Source organism: Onychomys torridus, chromosome 1 (assembly GCF_903995425.1).
Source record: "Onychomys torridus chromosome 1, mOncTor1.1, whole genome shotgun sequence".
NCBI lineage: Eukaryota > Metazoa > Chordata > Mammalia > Rodentia > Cricetidae > Onychomys > Onychomys torridus.
In genome coordinates, this window is record NC_050443.1 from 84,074,963 (window position 1) to 84,082,983 (window position 8,021).

General features: G+C 45.3%; 1 non-coding gene across 1 annotated transcript; it reads left to right on the forward strand.

Moving 5' to 3' along the window:
• The first annotated feature begins 7,490 nt into the window (after window positions 1–7,490).
• Window positions 7,491–7,598, forward strand: LOC118576839. Its single transcript, XR_004944044.1, has one exon. It is a non-coding gene; the product is annotated as a U6 spliceosomal RNA (small nuclear RNA).
• The last annotated feature ends 423 nt before the right edge of the window (window positions 7,599–8,021 follow it).

The following is an 8,021-nucleotide window of genomic DNA, read 5'->3' on the forward strand; positions in this document are numbered from 1 at the left end:
TGCCTCTGCCTCCCTGAGTGCTGGGATTAAAGATGTGAGCCACCACCTTAACTGCTGAGCCATCTCTCCTCATCTCTCCACTATGGTCTACATAGTGAGTTCCAGGACAGCCAGAGCTACATGGAAAAAAAGAAGAAGAAAAAAGAAAAGACAAAAAGAAAGAAATTTTTATATAAAATTTTGATAGAATAGTAGTATGGAGTGGCACATGCCTGTAATTACAGCACTTGGCAGGCTGAAGCAGGATTGCTCTGAGTTCAGGATCAGCCTTACTCACTGAACACTGAGTACCAGGCCAGAACTATATAGCAAGACTGTCTCAAAGAAAGAACAAAACACAGGGTCTGAGGATCCAGCTCGTCCTCTAGGAGGCTTGACTAGTACTGTGCAAAATCCTCAGCGTCTTGAAAATTGGATTGATGGCACACATCTGTAATGCCAGCACTCAGGAGGTGGAGAAAGGCAGGCCAGGAGTTCAAGGTCAGAGCTGGAGCTATAGCTCAGTTGGAAGAATGTATTCACAGCATGCACAAAGCCCTGGGTTTGATTCCCAGCAACACATAAAACTAAGCAAGGTAGCACACGCTTGTGATCTCAGGGCCCAGATATAAACCCTGCTACCTGTAGACCAGCCCAGATGAGACCCTGAAAAAAAGTTCAAGGTCTTCCTTGGTTTCATATTGACTCTGAGGGCAACCTGGGCCACACAAGCCTCTGTCTCAAAGAGAAGAAAGACTAACGGTATACTGCTTGAGTCTTATAGTCAAAGTTCTTCTAAATGCACTCTAGGATCCCTAGTCAGATCCCAAAGGAGAAAGAGGACATGATGGGAAGACCTGCTGACCTCTGAAACCAGTCTGCAGTTACACCAGGGCTAATTTGTTAGCCTTGACAGGTGTGTAATAGTAAATACAATTGCATATTAGAGGAGCTGAGGGAGAGGTACACAGCAACCCTCTACTCTGAAAATTCTCTCAAAATCTGTGTTCAAATTGAAGTTTTAATTTTTTTAAAGATGTATCTATTTTTATTTCATGTGCATGAGTTTTTGCCTGTATGTCTGGGCACCATGTGCATGCAGTACCCACAGAGGCCAGAAGAGGGAATCAGACCCCCTGGAATTAGAGTTACAGGCCATTGTGAGCCTCCTGATACAGGCTCTGGGAACTGAAAGCTCAGGTCCTCTGAAAGAACAGTATGTGTTCTTAACTGCAGGGACATCTCTCAGCCCTTAAAAAGGATGTTGTTGTTGTTGTTGTTGTTGTTGTTGTTGTTGTTGTTGTTAACGAAAGTAGTCTGGTACCACAAAATTTTAGAAGCATGTTCATACACTGTCCCCAATGGATTTGTCTTTTTATGAATGATCGTGATGAACACTGGGTGACAAAGATCATACAACAGAGACAGGTTGGAAGGTAGACATTGTGCTCTACAATAGCTAAAGCCACAGCTCCCAGGGCTAGAGAGATGGGTTGGTGGTTTAAAGTATTTGTCTCTTGTCTAGAGGACCTCGGTCCCCAGCACCCATATGGTGGCTCAAAACCATCCATAACTCCAGTTCCAGAGGATCCAGTGACTTCTTCTGGCCTCTGTGGGCACTGGGCACACACATGATGTACATACATGCAGGCAAAGCACTCATACACATAAAATAAATCTGGAGGGGGGGGGGGGAGAGGAGCCACAGCTCACGACAGTGTCATTTCTCAAATGTAAGCACATTAAAGAACTTCATGCCGTGCCCAGTTCTGGAACATCTCAAGGTCCTGTCACACCCCAGCTGCCATAGAAGACACAGGGTCACAACTCTGGACCAAGTGTGGACAGCCACAAGACTCTGGGGTGTGCTGGTATGTAAGGATGGGTGCTGGACCAGCCTGTGTGTGAGGGTCCTACAATGTGCCATTGTTTGAAGGATGAAAGAGCCATCTTTCTGGCTATGTCAGGAATATGGCAAGGCCCTGGCATGTGACTTGGTCTCTTTCTCATGAGTTCTGGGCTGTGACAAGTTCTGGTGGTGCTGGGACATGGGCTAATTCTGTTTCACAAGGTCTGGCACAGACATCCCGGGGAGGATCCTAGCTTGTCTGGGGTGTGTGGCCTGACAGGAAAAGCTGATTCAACTTTGGATAGTAGCTAGGTTACACTTGCAGAGAAGTTTGTCCTGACCTCTGAGCTGTTGACCCTTCTGGGATATATGGAACAGACCTGGGTACTTTAAGCCACACACAGAATCCTTCATCTCAAGAGATTCTGCCTGGAGCCTCAGAGTCATCTAATCTCCTCTCCCACTGCTCCGACAGTTGGCACAGCCTGCAGCTGAGCCTGCCTTGGTGGACCCTTCTCACTCTAGGGACAGTCCTCCCGTGCCTGGGTCTGGTTGAAGCTTCGTGTGAGGCCACAGTGCCATCTGCTGGCTATTGTGAGTCTTGCTGGCCATGCCAGTAACAGTCTGGACTTGGCCCGCATGAAAAGCCTCCTCCATTTTCGGTTCAAGAGGGGAAAAAGTGGCTTCTCCCTCAGGCCGCAGGCTTCGGGGATCAGAGCTGCCTTCCAGGGCTTCCATCACTATGGCTTCTTCGGGTCATCCTCCCCGGGATCAGCAGTGACTCAGACGCTAGCCCCAACCCGATAACCAGGAATTCAGTGACCAGGGCTCTGAGGGCATGACCCTTGTGGTCAAGACCTCTTACTGGGCACCCGCAAAAACTAGAACTTGTTTTAGTTCCAAGCCTCCCTCAGTGATAGTCGGGCCATACAATGATAGAGACCTGGGCTCAAAACCACTAGAGGCCAGGACCCCTCGATGAAACACTGTGACCAGGCTACTGAAGGACCTGAAGAGCCCACTCTATTAGATACCTAGAGCCCATTACTTGCAGGCCACTGCACATTCAGACTGGCGTATAGGACTGAGGGTCCTATCTGGTTCTCTGTCTATCACCCTTCCCCTTGACTCAGGAGAGACCTGTGCACAGGACTCCCAGCTTGCTCTTTCCGTGCTCTTGGCTTCGTGCCTTAGACCTGGTCCCAGCTGTGTTCCAGTCTCATGAAGGAGGTAGTCTCTGCTAGAATGATCTCTCCTTTCATAGGAAGTCTGGCAGGAGAAAACCCACTGTGTCTTCCAGCCACCTGAAAGTGCCCCTGCTGCTCCCTAAGCCTGGCATCTTCTGGTCCTCAGCTCATGATCTCAGACCTCTGTACTGTGTTAGCTCACTGCCACAAAGTCCATCAAATCTCAGATGCCCTTACATGGAAGCCAAGAGCTTGTCAATCCCAGCATCCCTCCAGTGCCTCGTACCTGCTGCTGCTAACCACTGGCCCTAGCTTTCTCCTCTTTCCCCTACAGATCCTGGCACATCCCAGGTTCTCTCTCTCTCTCTCTCTCTCTCTCTCTCTCTCTCTCTCTCTCAGGCCCATGCCACTGAGTTCACTTCTTTATTCAAGCAAGTGTCAAGCACACACCATGTGCTAGGAATCCACCAATGCAGGGTAGGAATGCAAGGGAGAGCAACACATCAGGGACATTTGGGTTGAGATTTAAAGGATGAATAGGAGTTTACTAAAAAGTCGAGGGTTAGGGAAGTGTTTGAAGAAGGAACCACAGATACAAATGCACTAAGGTCCAGGTATTCAGAAATGGCATTCCCATGTGGCTAGGGTTAAAGAGAGGGTTAGGAAGGAGGGAGGAGAGATTTGAAGAGGAGCATGGGGATAAGGGTTAATGCCTGGGACATCTTGGAGGTAATAAGTATGTATTTTAAAATTAACTTCATAATTTTTTAATTTAGACTCATTTGATCAGTCAAATGACATCATGGAAGGTTGGAGAAAAAGAAACACAGAGAGTCAGGTATACCAGACAATTCAGCTAGTCAGTCAACAAATATTTATTAAGTGCTGAAGTGAGTTAAATGGTAATCCCACCTCTCCACCGCCTCCAAAAAATTGTGCCCTAGAACCTGTGAATGTGACTTATTTGGAAAAGGGAGTTCGCAGAAAACTAAGTTAAGACTCTTAAGATGTGAATTCAATGGGCCCTAAACCCAATGGCAAGTCCCCTCATAAGAGACACCCACCAAACTAGATTTGGTGGCATGTGCCTGTAATCCCAGCACTTTGGAGGCTCAGGCAGGGGGATTTCTATGAGTTCAAAGTCATCCTGGGCTATATCCCAAGCGATAAATGGGGCTACATATAGCAAGACCATACCTCAAAACCAGGGTGGGCTAGGATGTAGCTAGCTCAGTTGGTCAAGTGCTTTCACAGTACTGACAAAACCTTAGGTTAAATCTCTAGGACCATGCAGACCCAGTGTGGTGGTGCACACCTGTGATCCCAGCTGAGTTGGTAGAGGCAGGAGGATCTGAAGTCCAAAGTCATCTTGCTTCACATCACATTTTTGGCCAGCCCAGCCTACATGAGACCCTGTCTCCAAAACAAAACAATATCAAAAGCAGACTCAGAACATACACACACTGCATAAAGGATCGGGTAAAGACAGGGGAGAGATTGGCATAGCCCTACCACAAACTACGGAATGTCAAGGGAAAGGTCCTTCCTTGGGCCTTTTAGAGGGACTGTGGCTCTGATAACATCTTTTGTATTTTAAACCTGGGCCTCAGAACTGTGAGTGAATAAGCTTCAACTGTCATAAGCCACCTGGCTGTGGTTATAAAGTCCCATGGAGTTGACATGGCACAGCCATATCATTGCGCTGAGCATGCAGTCCACACAAATGCATGCTCTGGTTCTTATCTTAGTATTTGTTAAATAAATATTTGCTTAGTGCCTAGTAGATGCCAGCTACTATTGTAGACACTGGATTACTCGGGTGAACAAATTCTCCACTTTTTTGTAATTAATTCCATCTTAGCAACTCCTTCATTTGTTAGTCTATGGGTGGCCTCATTCTGGTCAAAGATTCAGCCCTTTCTTTTCAATTTTTTTGTACTTCAAAGCAGTATCTCTCTAAATTGCCACAGACTTGAACTCACACTATACTTGAGATTCCCTGCCTCAACTTCCTGAATATCTGGGTGCCTGGCCACCACACCCTACTCAAGAGTCAGCCTTTCTCACCACCCATGTGTCCAATTCCTTATATTAAACTCTATCTTGGGGCTGGAGAAATGACTCAGCAGTTACAAATGGGTACTGTTCTTGCAGAAAAACTTCAGCTCCCAACACCTAAGTCAGGTTGCTCAAAACTGCATGTAACTCTAGCTCCAGAGAACCCAACACCCTCTTCTGGCCTCCTCAGGTATCCACACACAGTGCACCTACCCACACACAAGGCATACACAAATACACATAATTTAATATAAAGTGTTTATAAATAAATAAACTATCTTATTAGAACATGCAATGTGGTTGTTTTCTCACAAGACCCTAATCATATAGATATAGGATGAGGTGCTAGATCCAAAACTGTGCTGAAAGAAGATCCATTGAGCAGAGAGACCCAAGTGATTCAAAAGGTTCCAGACCACAGGATAAAGATCTGTAAGAGCTAGGCACAGTGGCACACATCTTTAATCCTAGCACTCAAAGGGTAGAGGCAGACAGATCACTGTAAGTTCAAGAGCATCCTGGTCTACATAGCAAGGAGGGAGGGAGCAAGAGAGGGAAGGAGGGAGGAAGGGATAGAGGAAGGAAGGGAGGGAGGAAAAGAAAAGATCTAAGGTGAACATTGCATTCCAGGGAGAAAGAAGAGGCTGTAGAGCCATGAAATACATCTGAGTGTATTTAAAGAACAATGTGTAGCTCCTGATCTGGTGGCACAGGCCTGCGATCCTGGCCACTCGGGAGAGTGGGGCTCAAGACCAACCTGAACTGCATATTGAAACTGTTTCTCAAAATGAAAAATAAAAAGGGGATTTGAGATATGATTCTGTGGTGGAGCACTTGACAAGCATTTGGGAGGTGCTGAGTTCTGTTTCCTATAATCCCAGAACTTGGAGATAGAAGCAGGAGGATAAGGAGTTGAAGACTAACCCCAGCTCTATAACAAGTTCCAGGCCAATCTGTCCCAAAAAAGTTATATGGATTGGAATATAGTTTAGCGTGTGGGTTTGGTATAGTAAGATAGAAAGGAGCTGAGTAGCCAAGGCTGGGAGGTAGGTGGAGGCTACCTCCCACTCAAAGCCTTTAAATCAGTAGCTTTCGAACTGTGGGTCGTGATCCCCTGGGGGATGAACGGCCTTTTCACAGGAGCTCTACATCAGATAGCCTGCATATCAGGTATTTACATTATGATTCATAACAGTCACAAAATTACAGTTATGAAGTAGTAACAAAATTGGATCTTGTGGATAAAGGGTCTCCACACCGTGAGGAACTGTATTAAAGGGTCTCGGCATTAGGAAGGCTGAGAAGCAATGGTTCTCAACTACGGCCTTCATAGTCTTGATTCCATTAGCTCTTCGACTTCGGCTCACTCCATTTCTTGCACACTCTCAGCTATGTCCAGTTGTGACTTCTTGCCTAGGTCTTCTCTCTTGCTGTTCCCTCTGTCAGGAAGAATTTCCCCCGGTTAGTTCATTCTCGTCTCCTTTGAGTCTTTGAGATTTCCCCTTACCCACCTACTTGAACTGAATAAGCACCAAGCTCTCGCTCCCCTGGGCCACTCTTTGTTTTCCTCCATGGCGCTTATCACTCCACCACACTACTTTTGTCAGACTATGATAATAAGGGTTTCTTAATATTTATTTACATATTCTCAACACCTAGAATTTTATCTGTCACACTGTCGGGCTCTCTTCTTCTAATTTACTGACTCAAGTTATCCATTCACTAGAAGTGTGATTAGACACACAGTGTGTGTACATGTCTGTGTATGTGTGTGTCTCTCTCTTTCTGTATATGTGTGTGTATGTATCTCTGTGTGTGTGAGAGACAGAGAGAGAGAGAGAGAGAGAGAGAGAGAGAGAGAGAGAGAGATGCTGATGATTAAACCCAAGGCTTCATATGTACTAGGCAAGTGCTCTATTACTGATCTACATCTTCAATCTGATACACAATTTCAAACAAGAAAATCAGGCTATGGAGACAGACTATGGCCTAGGGGGCAAAGGTCAGCAGAAGAGAAATGATTTAGGGAAACATGAAACAATCTAAGCAAGAGATGACAGTAACTTAGGCTAAGCCCTCAGTTACAGAGGTGGTCAGCAGAAATAAAAGTTAAGACTGATTTTAGAAGAGGGTGGTGGTGGCACATGCCTTTAGTCCCAACACTCAAAAGGCAGAGGCAGGATGATCTCTGTAGTTCAAGGCCAGCCTGGTCTACAAAGTTAATTCCAAGACAGCCACAACTATGTAGAGAAACTATCTGAAAACAAACAGACAGAAAGATTTTGCAGGCAGAAGAGATACAATTTGGTAATGAAGTAAACTTAGGAATAAAGGAGATGAGTGTCAAAGTGTCTCACAGGATGAGGCATCTTATCTCCAAATAGGGAAGACGATACTGGTATCAAAGTCAGAAGAGGGTGCTTGCTTTGGCAGCACACAAACTAAAACTGGAACAATATGGAGAATATTAGCATGGTTCATGCATGAGAATGAAGTTCAAATTCATGGTGGGTTTTTTTGTTTGTTTGTTTGGTTGGTTGGTTGGTTAGGTTTTTGTTTGTTTGTTTTTGTTTTGTTGTTGTTTGTTTTGTTCTGTTGTTTGTAGGGGAAGTGGAAAGGGTTTATTAAAACTTAGAGGTTGGAGTCCATCATGGAGGAAAGCCAGAGCAAGAGCTCAGGACAGGAAGTGTTCTGTATTTTAACAAAGAAAAACAGAGTCACATGCCTTTAGTTCCAGCATTGGGAAGGCTGTTCTCAGAACCTTGAGGTCAGGAACACGTTGTATAGGAATTATGGCTAGTTTATATGACCAGAGACCAGTTCACCCAAGATGGTTTTAGCACTTAATGTACTCTTAGAAATACTTTCACAAAATGGCATAACTATAGTTCAGTGGCCCACTACATTAAGTGATTTCAAGGTATATTTATATTATGTACCGTGGTTGT